Here is a 19,083-nt window from a genome sequence, read left to right as displayed (position 1 = left end):
CATAATTCAAGAATAACGACCCTTCGGAACGAATCGTAACTAAAAGAATACCCTTTGTATATCACAAGACATCAAGTTCAGATTAAACCTTTAATAACTCTATACAGCCAGTGGCGTAACTACGGGGGGTGGCAGAGGGGGGGCAACATGCCCCGGGCGCCACCCTTAGGGGGGCGCCATATTGACCAATTTAGCATCGATTCTGCGCCCCTCCAAGCGATGAAAGTCAAAATTTTTGCGCGCTTTGATATTCTTTGGATACCGGGGTAGAAAATGATGAATATCTCCCGTAATTTTTGGTTTATAAAGAAGCCAATGTCAAGGTTTGCACTTGAATATATTTGTTGAAAATTCCCGGGCGACGAAATTGTCTAGTGCAATGACGTCCCAGTAATACAACGGAGGCTGGGGACATTTGAGCACAAATAACCATGACGTCATTGCACTAGGCAATTTCGGCGCGGGAATTTTGAATATCGCGTGTTGAGAGACGACTGTTTTTATTGGTTTTTTTGTGGTTAATATGAGTTTGTTTTAAATAAAACCATGTGATCCGTGCTTGATAATGTCGTAATTGCCGAAGACTTCCTTTAATATTAATAACATGTAAATGTTGAAAATCGCCGAGAGCATGGTCTGTGCTCGGAGCGCAGAGCGTCTCTAAAGAAACGCTACCGTAAGATCTTGTATTGATTTAGTATCTTAATTCCTGAATCAAATAAGATTGAAAAATGTATTCAGTTGTAAAATATTTAGAAAGCTACTCCCATACACTTTAATTCAGAAAAATAAGTTCTCCATTCATTAAATATAAGACTTTTACGATGGCAGTTCATTTTGAATCCTGTCCACGGATTCAATACAGCAGTCAATGAGATACACCTGAAGTATCAAGCACCGGGTATTCAGGGGTACTAGGCGTGAATGGTTCAAAACACATTATTTTATTGTCGTATTCACACTGTCGGCCATAAGTCACTTATTACCAGTATAATCATTCACTTATTACCAGTATAATAATTCACTTATTACCAGTAATAAGTCACTTATTACCAGGAATAAGTCACTTATTACCAGGAATAAGTCACTTATTACCAGTAATAAGTCAGGGATGTCCGACCGTGTGAACACGACTTAAGACTCGCGGACTGGATTAAAAATAATGTGTGATTTTCAAAGTGTTATAATTCCAGAACGGGAGGATCAATTTCCAAACTGTGGCTGTTTTGTTAAGCAATAACAAACAGCGTTACGTTTCGGTGTGGCATTACAATACTCGTCGGAGTTTTCAGACGATAAGTTCCTTCAGTAGCACCCTATAGATAAAAAGTCATGTTTGGTACCAGGTTTTGACGGAAATCGAACAATACTAATAAGTTAAACTCGGTAATGCAAACACAAATGTTTTGGTAACGGGTTAACTTTGATCCCTCTGTGTGTATAGGGCCCATTAATATATAGTACCGGGCCAGAGGTGAAGGAAAATACTGACATTAACCCCCCCCACCACCACCACCACCACCACCACCATTTGGTAGTACTGGTGTAATGCAATTATTCATACAACAGTTTGTACAGACTTGACATTTAATATGGAATACTTTTTCGCAAAATTCCAAGACTGGTCTGGTAGAGGTCTGCATAGAAGGCACAGGCTAAATATTGATTGGGGTGTGTCGGGAGATGGTGCAAAATAATTGAATGACAGAAAATGTTCTTTCCATTAGTTTATATTATGGCAATCATTACGTAATGAATTTGCCAAAAATGGCGGATTTAAGGAGCCTGAATTTGATTTTGTGGGGGTACAATTTCTGAATTTGAGCAACATTATTCTGATATTATCAAGTTTATTGAGGTTTGAAGCGATTTTACTGAACCTGAATACCAATAAGTGTTCGTCAGAACTGAAATTCACCTGTGATCTTCCAGTTTTGAAAGTGGGAGGAGCTTTAAAAAATATGGCCCTTAAAAGTGATACGCACTCGGAAAGTTTGAATGGTCCCCTGGGGCCAAATGTTATAAACTTGCTGTACACAAAGAAACAGTGTGAGTTCATATGACAACCAGGAATCCACACAGTTGTTTTTGTACCACAAGTTTATAACATTTGACCCCAGGGGGGCATTCAAACTTTCTGAGTACGTACAGCTTCTAAGAGCCCAATTTTAAGCTCCTCCCCTGTTCAAAAACTTGGTACATTGTAAGCGTATTTCAGCTGTGATGAACGCCAGTTGCTGACGAAGTTTAAGAAATATCACCCCAAACCCCTATAAATTTGATAATAACAGAACCATGTTGCATAAAGTCAGAAATTGTGTTTCCCACAAAGCTCAAATACAGCCTCCCTAAATCCGCCATTTTAGGCAAATGTGCTACATTATGAACACCATAATGTAAACATATATAAAACACATTTTCTATCAAACAATTATTTTACACCATCCCCTGACCCACCCCAATTAATATTTAGCCTGTGTGGTTTATGCAGACTCCGTCAAACCAGTCTTGGAATTTTGCGAAAAATATTCCATATTAAATGTCAAGTCTGTACGTACCTAGAAGTCTGTATAATCCTTTCCCTGTAGTGTTTGTAAAAGCCGAAAAATACATTTAAAGTATGAACATTGTATGTATTTTGATCCCGCTTTATTGTTAGCTGATTTGCAAATTACTTGAAATAAATTTTATCTTACGTAAATCAAGAGTTACGTTGTGTTATTCTAATATCATTTCTACTAAATCTATTTTCTATCTCGTCAGCAGTTACCTTCGACTGTACTTATAAATACGCACGTGACACATGGGCACGACATACCAGCAAGACTAGCAAGCATGACCAAATCCTCATAACATTGAACACTGTACAAAAAAGGATAGGACCTCTTTAGGTAAATTGTTTTTTTAAATTTATGATGTATTAATTGAATAGCAAAATTAATACACAAGGAAGGATTCAGAATTTGTTATATATTATCAAAAACAACATTTTGAACATATTTGCCGACTGAAAACAAATATTTATTGACGGAAATGTTTTCAATAATATCACAAAGTTTAACAAAATAAACAATATTGCTGCATAGTCTGGTGTTGTTTCCCGCCTTTGCATTCAAACGTACAGAAATACCACCCGCTGTGTCGAAGGCCACTTCCAGGCTTCCTGTCTACAAGCTGTTATGGCTGCGCGGACGTTGTCACATCCGTATTTTAATATACATACTTATTTATAAATATAGTTGCAGCATACTAATTATGCTGTCTACTCGATATACTTTCTACCTCGTCGAGGCAAAGAATCCAAGTAAAGATTTTGTGAAAATCAATCGCTTGGGTGAAACATGCTCCGATCTTACTGATATTTAAGCACATAGAGATATGTACCCTAGTCAAATTCTCTGGAATTCACCATCCGAAAAACCTTGTTTTAGAGGACGTGTTTTTTTCGTCAAAATGAAGGGTAGCTTAGGGGTGCAGGAAAAGGAGTAGTAATCACTTGAATATGTATTTTCCTTTAGCATTTTCTTTCATGCAATATTACCAAAAAGATCCGTATTTTCGAGAGAACACTAAAATTCACACAACTCGATCATATCTTCCCCTTTCCAGTAACTTGATTACAACCCTATTATATACAACCGAACCTCATTCATTTGTGGCTGATTTGTTTGAACAATTAGTGTACTTCCAATGTCAAAATCATCAATCGTGCAATCACATATTACGACCAATTGAACTCAAAAGTTGACCATTATTTTGATCCGTTAGTGAGTTGGTGAGTTTTCCAATCCTGCATTATATTCTACAGATTTAATAAAAATGATTTTCAATATAAACAATAACCTAGTGAATCTCTACACACAACGGATTATCTATTCACATATCATCCAATATATTTCTTTTCTTCAAAGTTCATTACCCCGACCGTTATCAATACAATAAGTAAAAATCTCCGGGCTACGAACTATTAACAAATATTGGACAAAACATTGAACAATCTAAAATCTATGTAAGGAAACAAATCATTCGGATTTCAACCCGAAACAAACCAACTAACATCTCACCAGTCCTGAACAACACACCAATTGTTTCTGGTAAATCGTCTGTTTCCCGCCCTTTATCTTATAAAAACGTGCTCGATTTCATGTACTAAAATTCATCAATTTACGAATCAATCACTCTGACTTGATGGGACCAACGTATTCGTCACTAATAGCGATAAGAATATTGGGCTATTACAGTTGATATTCACACTACCCCTGTGTAAGATTTTGGAAATATCTTCCATAGAGAAAGTATGTTTTTCAAATGTAATTGCTCAGGATTAATCATTTTTGAAACCCTTACTCCCAGTGTTTTATGGCCTTTACCTATATCTTCCACAAATGGAAGTTACCCAAATGTACATATTCTATTTGAAACTCAAACTCCCTCTGTGGAAGACTTTAGCTAAATCTTTCACAGGGGTAGTGTGGATTTTAAATGGAATAGCGCATTGCTCACATTTGATATCAGCTCTGATATTTGATATCCTCCTATTCTGCTCAAGTATATGTTCTAACTTCTAATAATGATTTAAATGTATTGCAAGAATTTTAGTTTGATGAACCCCAAAATTACACACCTCAGGAATGTTTGTAAGCAGCCATGACAGCAATGCAACTTACAAACGGTAACATCTATATTCCTGCGCATTTCTGGGCAATACATGTACCCATTTCAAAGATACATGGCGCTGGCTGAGTAAACACGTACTCGCTGCATCTCTCATCAAAATCAACTAATTTCATAACAATATCCATGTTATGGAATATATTTGACAACCTATTTGATCTTGGTTTGATCTTGGTTGGCTAGTCTCTACAATACATCACAATTTGGAAAGAAAAACCGGCTAATTTGGATGAATTTTAGTCTGAAAAGTGGACCCGTGGATGGCCGCAGGTGCGCGGGATTTGTATCGCATTGTTTGAGGCGTGACAACCAGCTACCACACCGTATACCGCTAGCCTTGGTCACCGGGAATTGGTCAGCACGTTCTGTGAACGAACATCAACACAAAAGCACGATTTCATCAGATCATAGAGGTAGGGTCGTTCTAATTAATATTAATTAAACAAGTGAACCAATCCAAATACCAAGTTCGTCAGGAATTCAAAACACAATCCAGAAGGGGTCCGCTACTGATCAATAGCATAGATCAAAAAAAGCACGATTTCATCAGAAAATAACGGTAGGGCTGTTCTAATTTTTCTTTGCATCCTGATCAATACATCATGATGGGGCAAGGCCGTACGTTATTGTTGAAATTAATTCAACCGTATGCAGTACTCGTCATTCTTGTTGGGATAGCTTTGTGTCTACCAACGGTTCTACTGTATAGAATTGACTCACACGGCTGTTCTCTGAATACCTCCGTTGATACTACCATCAATACTACCGGGGGAGTATGTTCACACGGTACCATGATACACGATTTCATTATCCACCCATTGCCAGAAATTAACGATTGGAAGTAGACGTTCGCCTTTCGTATCTCTTTCCTTGTTGGAAAGGTATAACGTTGAGGAGATAGGAACATGTACCGTCATCCGGGACCTACTCTGCCATGTTTGGCTGAGTAACGGTACATGAACACGGTCTTTTGTGCCTATGTAAATTAGTCATTGTGTAAAGCTGTGTTTATACCCATGGGTTGCTCATCATCAGACTGAATCCTTGTCGTTAACTGCACAAGTAATATGTGTGCAATTCTAGAGAACGTTGACCGACAGAGGGTGTCAATAATAGCCTACGTGTCGCTGTTGAAAAACAGCGAATCATGCGCATGCTCAGCAGGCAAATATGACGGCGATTTAGTACACTGATCATGCGTGCGATTCAGGTTTCTGCAAAAGCGATTAAAGTATAAATGCATCTTTAGAAATGACCGGCGATTGTGTGTTCTCAAGTGGGTTTTATCATGTTAATTAGTGACCTGACACACATTTGTATTGGTTCGATCAAGCATTGAAATGATTTCATTTTTTGTACTGGATCGTTCAAGCATTCCCAACAATTTTTTCAATGTAAGTGCCTCTGGCCCTAGTGGAAGTAAAAACGGATACTATGGCCAGAGTTCTAGGGCTAATTGGAAGATGACATCGCCCAATTGGGTAGACTTTAGGCATAGTTTACTTGTTACATCAATGACTGTACCACTAAATATTCCGAAATGTAGTTATATAAACTGGAGCTCACGTTACACCAAGAGCCCAATCACCCAGGTTTTCTTTGTATTGTTTCTAATGCTTTCGGGAGACATACAATGTAATCCAGGTCCCATGCCACATTGTATGGTATGTGAATCTAGCATCAATATCAATGATCAAGCTCTAAATTGTCACGAATGTGACAACTGGACACACATAAACTGTGAGGGAGGAACATTCAACAGCCTCACAAATGGTAAATGGTTTTCATGGGAATGTCCAAAATGTGCTTTACCAAATGTATCAAATTCATTCTTCTCATTATCAGATCTAAGTTTGTCAAACACATTTTCAATTCTGGATTCTGTAGAGGACATAGATATATTTAAAACGGGAGAATTCACCACATCTAGTCCTAAACTAAACCGCCAAAATCAAGCCGGTAGTAAAGGGAGTACAAACAATAGGATGCAAGGTTCAATCAAAGTACTGATTGTCAACTGTCGTAGTTTAAAGAGTGAAAGAAAACAACTTGATCTACTTGATCTGGTCGAAACCCATGATCCCAATGTTATAGTAGGTCAAGAGTCGCATATTGATGATACCTTCAGTAATGCGGAAGTATTTCCTGTAGGTGTTAATGTATCAAGAAAGGATAGAAACGTAAATGGAGGGGGTGTTTTTGTGGCAGTTTCAGAAAACATTGTCGCCAGCACAGAGTATTCGCTTGACACCAATTGTGAGATCCAATGGTGTAAAATCAGTATTGTAGGAGCGAGGCCATTATACATAGGATCGTTTTATAGACAAACAAATAACAGCGCCGAGTCTTTGATAGAACTAAATAGATCAATGAGTTCCTTATCAAATAATGGTACTCTACCAAATATCATACTGGGGGGAGACTTTAACTGTCCTGATATCAACTGGGATAATATATCAATCAAGCCGAACCCCAGTATGGATATAAAGTCTGCAGAAGTCTTTTAGATATTGTTGAAGAGTATGGGCTGCATCAGCATGTCCATAAGCCAACTCGTAAGAACAATATTCTTGATTTACTATTTACCACCTATCCAGACCTTGTAAATGATATTCAAGTTTCATCTGGTATGAGTGACCATGGTGTTGTGACTGCTGATATTAATATCAAATGTCAGCTGAACAAAAACGAACCAAGAAAAGTTCACATTTTCAAGAAAATGAATTTGGAAAATCTTTAAAAAGAAGCCAATGCGTTTCAAACTCAGTACCACAAGGAAAGTGCCAGTCACTCGACACAAGAAAACTGGAAATGTTTAACTGAAAACATAGATATTCTAATGAAGGAAAATGTACCACAGAAAACCATTCAAAAACGATGGGATGTCCCGTACATGACACCCCGGATAAAAAAGCTCATTCGTAAAAAGAAACGCGTCTATAATACCCTCAAAGTATATGACACCAGCCAAAACAGAGAAAAGTTTAAAGATCTTAGGAAAACTGTTCAGAAAGAGTTGCAACATGCAAAGAATGAATACCTAATGGGCCTTCTTACAGAAGATAGTAATGGAAGTACATCTTGTCCACAGGTTGGTAAAAGATTCTGGCAATACACAAAATCATTGAGACAGAACAACAGTGGGGTAGGAACACTGTTGGTTGATGGGAAGGAATTTCCTGATGGCAAAGGAAAGCGGAAGCTTTGAGTAGTCAATATAGTAGTGTTTTCACAGATGAAGATTTGTCTCATTTTCCTGTAATGAAAGGCAATCCCTTCCCAGCAATTGGGGATATAATCATTGATACTGAAGGTGTAAAAGATCTTCTTCAAGAGATAAATTCCAAAAAGGCCTGCGGCCCTGATGGTGTTCCCTCGCGAATCTTAAAAGATCTGAACGAAGAACTTGCACCCGTTATAACGCACATCTTCACACAGTCAATCCAAACAGGAACACTGCCCCGAGACTGGCTCACTGCGAATATCACTGCCATATTCAAGAAAGGCAACAAATGTGATCCCGCCAACTATAGACCGGTTTCGCTAACATCAGTTACAAGTAAATTAATTGAACACATATTATTCCGTCACATAATGGACCATCTTGAAAAGCACTGCATTTTATCTAATTTTCAGCACGGTTTTCGCTCCCAACACTCCTGCGAATCTCAGCTCATAGTAACAGTTGAAGATCTGACTAGAAACCTGGACAGTGGGCTACAAACAGACACACTCATACTCGACTTTCAAAAAGCGTTCGATACTGTCCCTCATCAACGACTGATCCGGAAATTGGAATTTTATGGTATAAAAGGACCCATCTTGGATTGGATAGAATGCTGGTTAACATCTAGAACCCAGCGGGTCGTCGTTGAGGGGAAAACATCTGACCCAGTTCATGTAAAATCTGGAGTTCCCCAGGGAACAGTATTGGGGCCACTCATGTTTTTAATATATATTAACGACATTGCCGACAGTATTCACAGTGAAACACAAATAAGACTATTTGCTGATGATTGCCTACTCTACCGAGTTATTAAGTCACCAATGGATACCGAGACTCTTCAGTCTGACCTAAATACCTTGGTGGAGTGGGCAAACATGTGGCAAATGTCTTTCAACACAAAGAAATGTAAAACTTTAAGAGTCACTACCAAGAAAAATCCGATTATGCATACCTACAAGATGGCATTTGATCAACTGGAATCCGTTTCACACCATCCGTATCTTGGAGTTGAATTGTCATACAATATGAAATGGTCTCACCACATAAATAATATCACAGCAAAAGCAAACCGAGCATTGTGGTTCCTCCGCAGAAATCTATGGAGATGTCCAGTAGCGGTAAAACAACAGATGTATTTTGCTCTGGTCAGACCCTTGCTTGAATACGCGTGCTCCGTTTGGGACCCCCATACAGCATCGGATACTCATAAAATCGAGATGGTCCAACGTAGAGCTGCAAGGTTTGTTACCAGAAATTACAAAAAATCACCAGGTACAATGACAAACATACTGCACCAACTTGAATGGCCCACACTTGAACAAAGAAGACTGGAATCACGATTAACCGTTATGTTTAAAATCAAACAAGGTCTCATTGCCATTCCCTTACCGGATTATGTTCAGAATCAGACAGCATCCCAAACCCGCCAATATCATCCGGCCAAGTTCAGAGTCATGGGACCCAAAAGCAATGCTTACAAATTCAGTTTTTACCCACGCACCATTCTGGACTGGAATTCATTGCCAACTTCAATACTCAATATTCAAAATATCAATGGTTTCAAAAATGCACTTGTAGATCTAAGAGTGTAGAGTAAGGTAATTTAAGATTGTAGTTTTGTAGTGTAGTATTTGTTTTTCATCCAGTGCCATGTTATTTCTCAGCGTGATATTGCTTCGGCAACTTTACTGAGTATTTGTATAGAAATAGAAATAGAAGAAAAAGGCATAAGCCTCTTTCGCATTATATAATTCAATATTTAAACTTCACTCATATTCAATTCATATCAAGCAAACAGCTTAGTGATTCTAGCATCCTGTAAGGTGTTTGGGTAAAAGGTTCATTCAAATAATTACATTTGATTCCGATATTACGTTTCCGTGTTAGGATTATTATTATTATAGAAGATTTCATTGAAACAAAACCAAAAGTAAACTCACTGTTTGACGGTTTCGCCTATCAAGGTCGATAGGCATCATCAGAATGATGGTTGCAGATCCATACTTCCGGTTGGACGTATCCCGACTGAAGAGGGTGTTTTATCAGCCAGGAGAGGATCATACACGTGACTAAGGAAGTGGGCCCCCTCGTCTCTGTTCATGACGTTCGGACCTCGTCTTCTGATCCAAATGGATTCTTTAATTCTTCTTGTATTGGCATCATCTTCCTTACAAAGAATTTTGGCATTGTCCCAATTGATAACATGGTTTTGCTGGACCGCATGATCCGCAATAGCCGACTTTGACTGTTCACTCGCCGATTGCTTGCGGGTTTGACGAGTGTAGTTTGTTTTGGTCTTGGACACCCTGGCAGTTTCTTTTTGGTGTTCATTAAGTCGTGTTTCAAATTTGCGACCCGTTTCACCGACATAGGAATGTTTACTGGTGGTGCTGAGAGGATCGATCTTATCTTTAGGATGGACAAGCATTTTGCGGAGGGTGGTGTTTGGTTTCATAGCCGTAGCTATACCGTGTTTCCGGAAGATTCTATAATGTTTATCAACAAACCTGATGAATTTATTTAGTGTGTTAGGATTATGTTTTATACATAGTTCCATGGGCCAATGAGCTGCAATTTTAACCTCAATACAGATTTGACGAAATTTTGCTAAGCGAATGAATCGGCAAGAAATGCCAGAGGTTTCCGATTGTATAAAAATCTCAACTGTTTTTTAGAAAAGTGGGGGATGAGGCTATGGATCATGAAATGCCCCTTTAGAAAGATACCTTTAACAAAGTTAATAAATGCCACAATTTTGAACATTATGATCGATATAATTGCATATAGATCATTTTTATGTTCTCAATAAATATCCCTTGGAGCAACGATTTTCGTATTTCTTGTTTTTATTTCAAAACTTAACGTATTACTGCCTCATAAGTTGCACTTTTTATCATCGGCTTTAGCAAAATATCTACAGGATGGCTGTTGTTACACGAATCTTAATGGGTTTGATCCTCACTCTGGCAAACGAGATTGGTGTATTAAAGTAAGGAATGAAATGTATGGAATAAGCTTATCAATAATAATGTAACTTTTCCGTCAGAATTGGGTAAACGATTGGAGAACGAGAAGAGCCCCGGGAAATCCAATGTATTTTCATACACAACATACTAACCATCTTTGATAGAATAAGTTCTGCCGTGAGATTGGGGGCTTAATGTCACAGGCGGCTGTGGGCGGTAGGCCAAGCTGCTATCTTATATAGCCTACTTGACATTGTTCTATAAAGCATTTGCATAAAAAGAAGGTTGTATTTCGATTCAGAAGAAATGGAAGAAGAAAGTGTGGAAGCTGTGCTTGGCAACCTCCTCGTGTATATATGGTCAATTCCAGCGAAAGCGGGACAAAATTCTCTCTATGTTAACTTTCCACTTAAAATGTAATTAATAAAGGAAATCACTTTATTGATGGAGCATATCATGTCACGTCCAATGTGCTCTCTTTGAGCATATAGGCATTTACTAGCAAGTCATACCAGGGGACAAGTTATGATGGCTTAAATGAATTGGCGTTACCCACGAATTCAAAGATAAAGCACCATATATGTCATTGAATGTCCTTCAATCAAAATGAAATTATTACCGTTAGAAAGACGTTTGCATGATCTCTCATCATATGTAAAACGATTGAATTCCACCAAAGTTTGTGGACTCTAGAGGCCATTATGTCAATTTGGCTAATAATTTTGTTACCCGCGTATCAAAAATAAAATAATCGTTCTGAAAAATGTTAAGTGAATATGCCATAAATGACTATATCATGAAACGAAGTTTCGTTCAATAATTCTGAGGTCCAAGTAATTATTTTAGGCAAATACATTTTACCCATAAAATTCCATAAAATCAAATTTGACGTTACCCACGTATCAACTGTTACCCACGAGTCCAGCAAATATAATTGCCATAACTTAAATTAACATTTAATGACTTTGGACACTGAATTTAGTTTGACAAGCGCTTAAAATTGTAAATCGTAAAAATGCGTTCACCGCTTTAAAAAATAATCTACGACGGTTTAAACTTTTGATACCCACGAATCCCGAATAGATGCTAACCTTGAAAAACAAGGAGATTGTTTATTTTAAGTTTAAATCAGCACATATTCAAGCCATGGGTATGCTATAATTTTTACAGTATTTACAGTTTATGCACCTAAGAAACGCAAACCCCAAACGGTACTATAGTACTTATAGCTTTACCCACGAATTCGGCGTTACCCACGAATCCAAGGATTTACTCGTAAATTATATGTTTCTTATGCATCTTAACATTTTGAAAACATGCGAAATAGGTTCCAAAACAGTCCTGTTTAATAGCGTCCTCTTGAAGGTATACTGAAGCTGTATCATGAAGTTTTGATTGATTATCCTAAATTACCATTTTTGGGTAAATGCAATTGGTTAGAGAAACGGGAATCATTGAAACACAATGGAGAATAACCGCATGATGGTTTCCAACCTTCTGTAATATTTTCTATGTTGCCGCTTACCAATACATACCTTCAAATATGTGTTACCCACGAACATTTTGGTTACCCACGAATCCCTACTTAAATTATAGTTAACAATGTATTGATAGTGTTTTAGTTCATAGGAACTGTCAAACACGATTTAATAGAATATTGCTGCATGAAAATATGGAATGATTTTACTTAAAATAATAATATAAAACTGTTTGCTCTGTCTATTTGAATTTGGCAACTTCATTATTCTCAAAATTTTTATACCCAAAATGCCATAATGATCAATTCTAAATATTCCATGTAGTTTGTATTTTGATTAAAATTCATTTTAGTGCCATTGCAGCTTGAATTATTGACATACGGAAAAGTAATTTTTTTGCTATTTTTCAGACGCTATTACCCCACGAATCCATCCGAGATCCTCATCCTGCGACGAGATAAAAATTCTAACTTTATCTTTCTATTAAGCATTTATTCTAATCTTTCGAAATAATACAGTAATGTTAAATGACCGCCACTTTGGAAAGAGTTCGAAGAATTGACACAATCTTAACTGTACACCTGGTTCTTTCTTAAAATTTGTAATAACCAAAATATTTCTCTGTAGATATATGTAATAAAATTCTATTTTACGTTCAAAGTCTTCACCGATTTCTAGTGTATATGAGTCACACATAAAATATTGAAAGATATTAAAGAAAGTGAAATTTTATGGCGTACAACAGGTGAAAAAGGCTTGAATTCGTGGGTAACATGCATTTAACACTTTATTTGGTCTAGCAAGAAAAGTTATTTTTCAATCCGATGGCACTTCCACCTGATGATTCACTAGATATGATCGTCTCATTTGATAAGTCTAGAATTAAAAAGGAAAACATTTTTAAAATGGCCCCCAGAGAGAATTTTGTCCCGCTTTGGCTGGAATTTACCATTTATATTTATAACAAAGTTTATCATATTAAATATAAAGGTTCATTGACTTGGCATAAAAGACATTTTAACATTCAGGCGAGTTGATATGGGTCTAGCTCTGTTTCCTCCCCATATTTAAAACCGAAATTAGCATTAGTGGTCATTGACAAGACCAAAAGACATTTCGACATTCGGTCGAGTTGACATAGGTCGGACAGGGATTGGCAATTAAAGCGATCGCAACCCAATACACGTATGGGTATTGGCCTTGCTGTACGACTTTGAAAAACAGCGCGGATTAGCATAGTGTTAACATTCCAGATTTGAATTTTGGACTGGGGCAGTGTCGGACTATTGCGAAGTTTTCCATTTGCGAACTAGCGAATCTCTCTTTCGGACTAACGAATATAAAATCTTTACCAAACCAGGGTATTTTGTGCTGTCAGACTAGCACCTTGTACTTGAGTAATGGGCAATCCCAGTTGAAATCCACACTGCACTATCTTCCACAGGAGAAGATTTTGGAAATATCTTCCACCGGGGGAGTATGTTTTTCAAATGTAATTGGTCAGAGGTAATCATTTTGAAACCCATACTCCCCCTGTATTATGGCTTTAGCGGTATCTTCCACAACTGGAGTGAGTATTACAATTGGAAGGTACCCAATGGCCTATTCTATTCAACATTGATACTCCCTCTGTAGCAGACTTTATCTAAATCTTTAACAGGGGTAGTGTGGATTTTAAATGCAATAGCCCAATGCATATTAGCTCGAACTATTATACAACGTCTTTGAATGATTTTAAAGTGTTCATCTAATGGGCTGGTCACAATTCGCCAGTGACGCGGACTCGGAGTAGTGGAGCCTGGGTGTGGACCAGGGACTACTTCATTGTATGTGATGCGATTAGCAAAATCAGTCGGAACTCGGAAATATCATATTTTCAGTTTCTTATAGGCTAGTAACGAGCATTTGTAAAGCTGAATTTTGCAGAAAACCTCATTGAAATTGAACAGCCAGTTCCAAAGATATGAGCAATTAAGGAGTTTTCAAAACAAGAGGAAACAAAAGAAAATATTTCCTTTGTTTAGCTAAATCTCAAAATTTTGCTTGATCGCATCACATATGTGTGACGAGTACGACCGGCCACTTTGACCCCGATTTTTTTATCCCCGGCTAAATGGCCCTCATTTGTAATAATCTGTCACTGAATGACCTGTGTTAACAACACAAACCTCTCACCGAATTCTCCATTTAGAAAAATTATTACTGTTGATCGATCCCTATTTTTTGTAACATCTATAAACCGAACGAGTTCCTGTTCACCATGATTTTAAAGCTTTGAGGCACAACTCGTGCTTGCCTTTACAAGTCTATTTTTCCCTGTGTAAACTTTTTCTTGTCAGATCAATCTTAGCGGAGGCAACCTACTGCAACGAAATCTTATATATAAAATAACTCGGTTTCTGATTGTGCATTTCCTGGGTATAGCTTGTACGTTCTTCTAAAATGTTTTTAACGTTCGAGATAATAGCCTTCTCAGGAAGCCCACGTGACATTACCAGGCTCGACGCGAAGTTAGCGGAAACATGATCTATTGATCTGCAATTTTATCTTGACATAATTTTGCAAATAAAATCTAGTTTGATCTTAATGCTGTCGCTTACAAGGTATATCCTCAGGTAATATTTGACCCAGTAATGTCGGAGAGGAAAAATGTCAGTTAACGTCTCACTTTTCTGATAAATGATACTTGGATTCAACACAATAAGCATGTAGCATATGACACAAATTGAACCACTGAATATCTCCTGTAGTTAGCAGGAACAATTAAAGGTGGGTGAACTCTAGTGGTTTGGGATATGGATTGTCTTCAAACTTATGTAAGGAGAACACTTTTCAGCGTAAATGAGATTCATTAGCACAATTATCGTCCTCTTTATATGCATCCATGTGAAAGAAATAGAACATTTGCAGCTTATATGTGATTAATTAGCACAATTATCAAACCCTTTATGCATTCATGTATAAATCGAACGAGAACCTTTACAGCGTAAATGTGATTAATTAGCACAATTAGCAAGCCAATATGTTGGTACGCGAGAATTTCATTGTGGTCCCGATCATAGTAAACAGCAAAACAAGCGAAAGTTTGGAGTACTAAACTTCATTTTTCAGTTGAATATATTTCATGTCAAATACTTTTTATGTTTTATCTTTCTCTTTATAGGCCTATCCAATACTATTCCCGTATTAATGTACAGGCTTGCAAGAGCATAGAGCATGTAGAGTGTCCGTTATATTCACAACATCTAGCTATCTTCATCGATCCAGAACAATATGTATAGAAATCATTGGCCACGGCTTCATAGACTCTAGCTCTTCATATGAATATTTAAGTTTAGATCCCAGTTTTGGATACTATTTGAAAGTATATTTTCTTTACAAATTGATTGAGCAACATACATCAATAAGCAATTGGATGGGTTATCAATGAAGCGTCTCTCCATTGGCTAAACGTAGCTGACGTAGGACATTTGGCTCGGACTGGGAGGTCAATTGTTGATTCGCCACACCTTAGAGCTCTTTCACTGCTTGTTGGGTATCGGCAACACTGACTAAGCGAGATGGGAGCAAATGAGGTTTTGTTTGCGGGGTCAAATAGATGTGCACTACCAGTATAGGACAATATAATATACTTACATTGTGAATTATTTCAACAAGTAAATTGTGTAACAACTTTAGCAGTCAAGTACGATCGTTAAGGCGTTCGACTATAGTGCGAGAGGTTGCGGGTTCGAACCCTGGTGGTGCCTAGTATGCTCTTGTGGAAAAATTGAGTTAGCTTGAAATTCCCATGCACAAGGAACTTACTGCTAATTGTCTCGTTGTAACCCGTACGAAACTCGCGGAGCTGATTCTGGATGCGATGGTTATTTGTGGAATATCTAGGGTATGCGCTCTTGTAGCAGCAAAGCCCCTGATTTGTTGTTAAATGGTTTATGGAATGATGTGGGGCCGTAGTGGTCAGCGACAACTTGTAAAGTGTGCTGAGGCTTGTGGATTAACGTCTAGGCGTTGTGCCTGTGCATAGCGCACTATAAATCACTGCGCTTTTCTTTTTATATGTAAGTACCTCTAGAATCAACGTAACAGATGAAGTCTATCGTACAAAGTGCTAATTTTGTTGATTAATATCTTTTGTACGTGCCCTGTGGATGTATCAAGATGGTCAATATTGCTAATCCAGCGAATATGACAAAAGAGCAGCAAATCTAGAAAACAGATGAGGTGATTATAAAACAAGATACGGAGTGTAATGCATAAATCAACCCAATCTAAAAAGCAAAATTATAGCATCGTGTTTTTGACTCAAATAGTGTCTCTTTTGGTACAACCAGTATTAAGAAAACATAATATGCATATACTATGAATTATGTCAAGAAGTAAATTTAAATTGGAACTTACTATTTTAGGTTACTAGCTCTCTATAGTCAATGTAACAGATGAGGAAAATCGTACGATGTGCTTTTATTGCTGATCCTCATGTATATCTAGTTTACATGCCCCGTGGATACTTAGTAGATGTGCCCCAAAATATTCCATAATATTCATTAAAAGTTATGTATTTTGTCATTAGACATTAATTTTTACTTGTTATATATATTTCTATTTGTTTGTTCATGGAATATTCTAGAAATTCAATGTAAAATGCTAATGATTAAAGTGAACAGGGAGTTTATATTTGGTTATGAAGAATTTTCTGGAAAATTAAAGTAGTGGCGCTATTACAGTTACCATGTGTACAGATTAACCCTAACACCAGTAAAAACCACAAAATACCACGATGAAAAATTCATAACATGCATGCATCCCAGGGTCTGCGATGACGCAATCACCCGAAGTGTGATATGCTCACGGAATTGCTGGCCGGGCAGCAATAACCCGAGCAGCTACCGGTCCGCGATCGTTCGCTTGGCATGCGAGGGGTCAAAGGTTCGAATCCTGGGGGTGCCAAGTCAAAAATTCTTCTTCTTCTTGAAAAATTCGGATCTACTCTGACTTCCGATACCAAAAAGCATGGGTCAGTGTTAGGGTTAATGATTCTGATTGGCTTGTGTTGTGGTAATGAGCTATTTCTAGAAATTATGTAATCATATATGCTGTCATATGCTATAATTAGTGGGTGATTCTAGAATTGTAACAAATTATATATACGGGCTGGAGAATAATTAAACAAAGGGCAGTATAGATTATAGTTATAACAGGAGACTCTGTGAAACTTATGTTAGCCAGGAGTGGCCAAAAGTTACCATAATTGTGCGAAGTCTTCAAACTTCGGTTCGCGGTTCTTGTGTGTTGGAAAAACGAAAATACGCCATTCTGAATACTGAATTCTGAATTAGAAAGCAAGATACGGAGTGTAATGCCCAATCTACAGGATCATACGCCAAAATATATTAAAAAGTTTCTCCCTTGGTATAGGAAAACATTACCGAAACAGGAAAATATAATATGACACATTATGAATTATTTCAACAAGTTATTAACTTACGAATTAACTTAAGTTCTAGAGTCAATGTAACAGATGTGCCATTATTGTTGATCTACATCTATATAAATCTGGTTTACATGCCCTGTGGACAGATAAAAGATGGTCAACATTACTAATCCAGTTAATATGACAAAGGAGCAGTAAATCGGGAAAACAGATGTTTATCATGTATTGGAATCCTTTAAGTGCAGCTAAGCATTATCTTTTGAGTGATAGCCTTAAGGGATAGTTTGATGATGTCTTTAAAGAACAAAAATAAAGTAAACAACCGTAGCAGACAGAGTAAATTAATAACTACAAATAAGATGCTACCTTGACTCATTTATTGTGTTAAATAGTTTATACAAACTGTTCCATATTTGCCCCAAGCAAAAGCTGCAGCTACAGCAGCTGAATAATTCGCCATGTCCCTCTACCACTCAGTAGCGTGCGTAAAGGGGAGGGAGGTACTTTCCCCACTTTGTCAGTCAGTCAGGGGAATGAACGTATAGTCTTGGGAAAAATGGCACGGACTTCTATTTTAGTTAGTTAGTCATTGCAGGGCCGGATTTACCATAGGGCCAGATGGGCCTGGGCCCAGGGCCACCATTTCAGCCAAAAAACACCATGTTTTGGGCCAAAATAACCTACAAAAATTGCAATTATTTGGGCGCTTCACGCGCACTAGTCTATTATATAGCAAAATCCTGCTTCAATTCGAGCTAAAATAGTCTAAAATTGAAATGTCCTAGTAAAATCTAAAAACTTGACCACTTGAAGCACATGCCTTCCTCACGGTGCATTTGGGGCCTCCAAATTTTGGCCTGGCCCAGGCCCCCAAAAAGGTAAATCCGCCCCTGAGTCAGGGAAATACACCCAGTCTGGGGAAATAGCTGAAATGCATCTAATCGGGTTTGCTATAGGCAATATAAATACGGTTAAAAGTGGGTGATTATTATTAAAAATAAAACTTCGAAAATCTGCGCACTGTCATTCCGTTCGTTACTTACTTAACTTTTGAATGCAGTTTGTAACCGTTTCCGACGTACCATATCTGTATTCGCTTTAACCAACATATCTTATAACAACCAAAATTCACATTTTCATCAAATAACTTTCAAATCCTTTGTTTAAAGTCCGTGTTTAACTTCCACGTACTTCCAAGTACGTGAAAATTACGTTTGAAACGTTTGCTACAAAGCAATGGCAGATTTTCATGAAACTTGATATGTAGGGATTGTGTATTACTCAGGTTCAAAGATTATCGAGCTT

The 19,083-nt window shown here is 37.6% G+C and overlaps 1 long non-coding RNA gene across 1 annotated transcript in view; it reads left to right on the top strand.

Moving 5' to 3' along the window:
• The first annotated feature begins 1,041 nt into the window (after positions 1-1,041).
• LOC140136053 (uncharacterized) overlaps positions 1,042-19,083 on the top strand; it is a 30,800-nt gene continuing 12,758 nt past the window's right edge. Inside the window, exon 1 of the long non-coding RNA XR_011856607.1 lies at positions 1,042-1,474. This is a non-coding gene — a long non-coding RNA (uncharacterized lncRNA). The remainder of the gene's footprint in view (positions 1,475-19,083) is intronic.

The sequence above is a fragment of the Amphiura filiformis genome, chromosome 2 (genome assembly GCF_039555335.1).
Source record: "Amphiura filiformis chromosome 2, Afil_fr2py, whole genome shotgun sequence".
NCBI lineage: Eukaryota > Metazoa > Echinodermata > Ophiuroidea > Amphilepidida > Amphiuridae > Amphiura > Amphiura filiformis.
The sequence above is the reverse complement of the archived record's forward strand: the minus strand, read 5'-3'. Positions and strand labels throughout refer to the sequence as shown.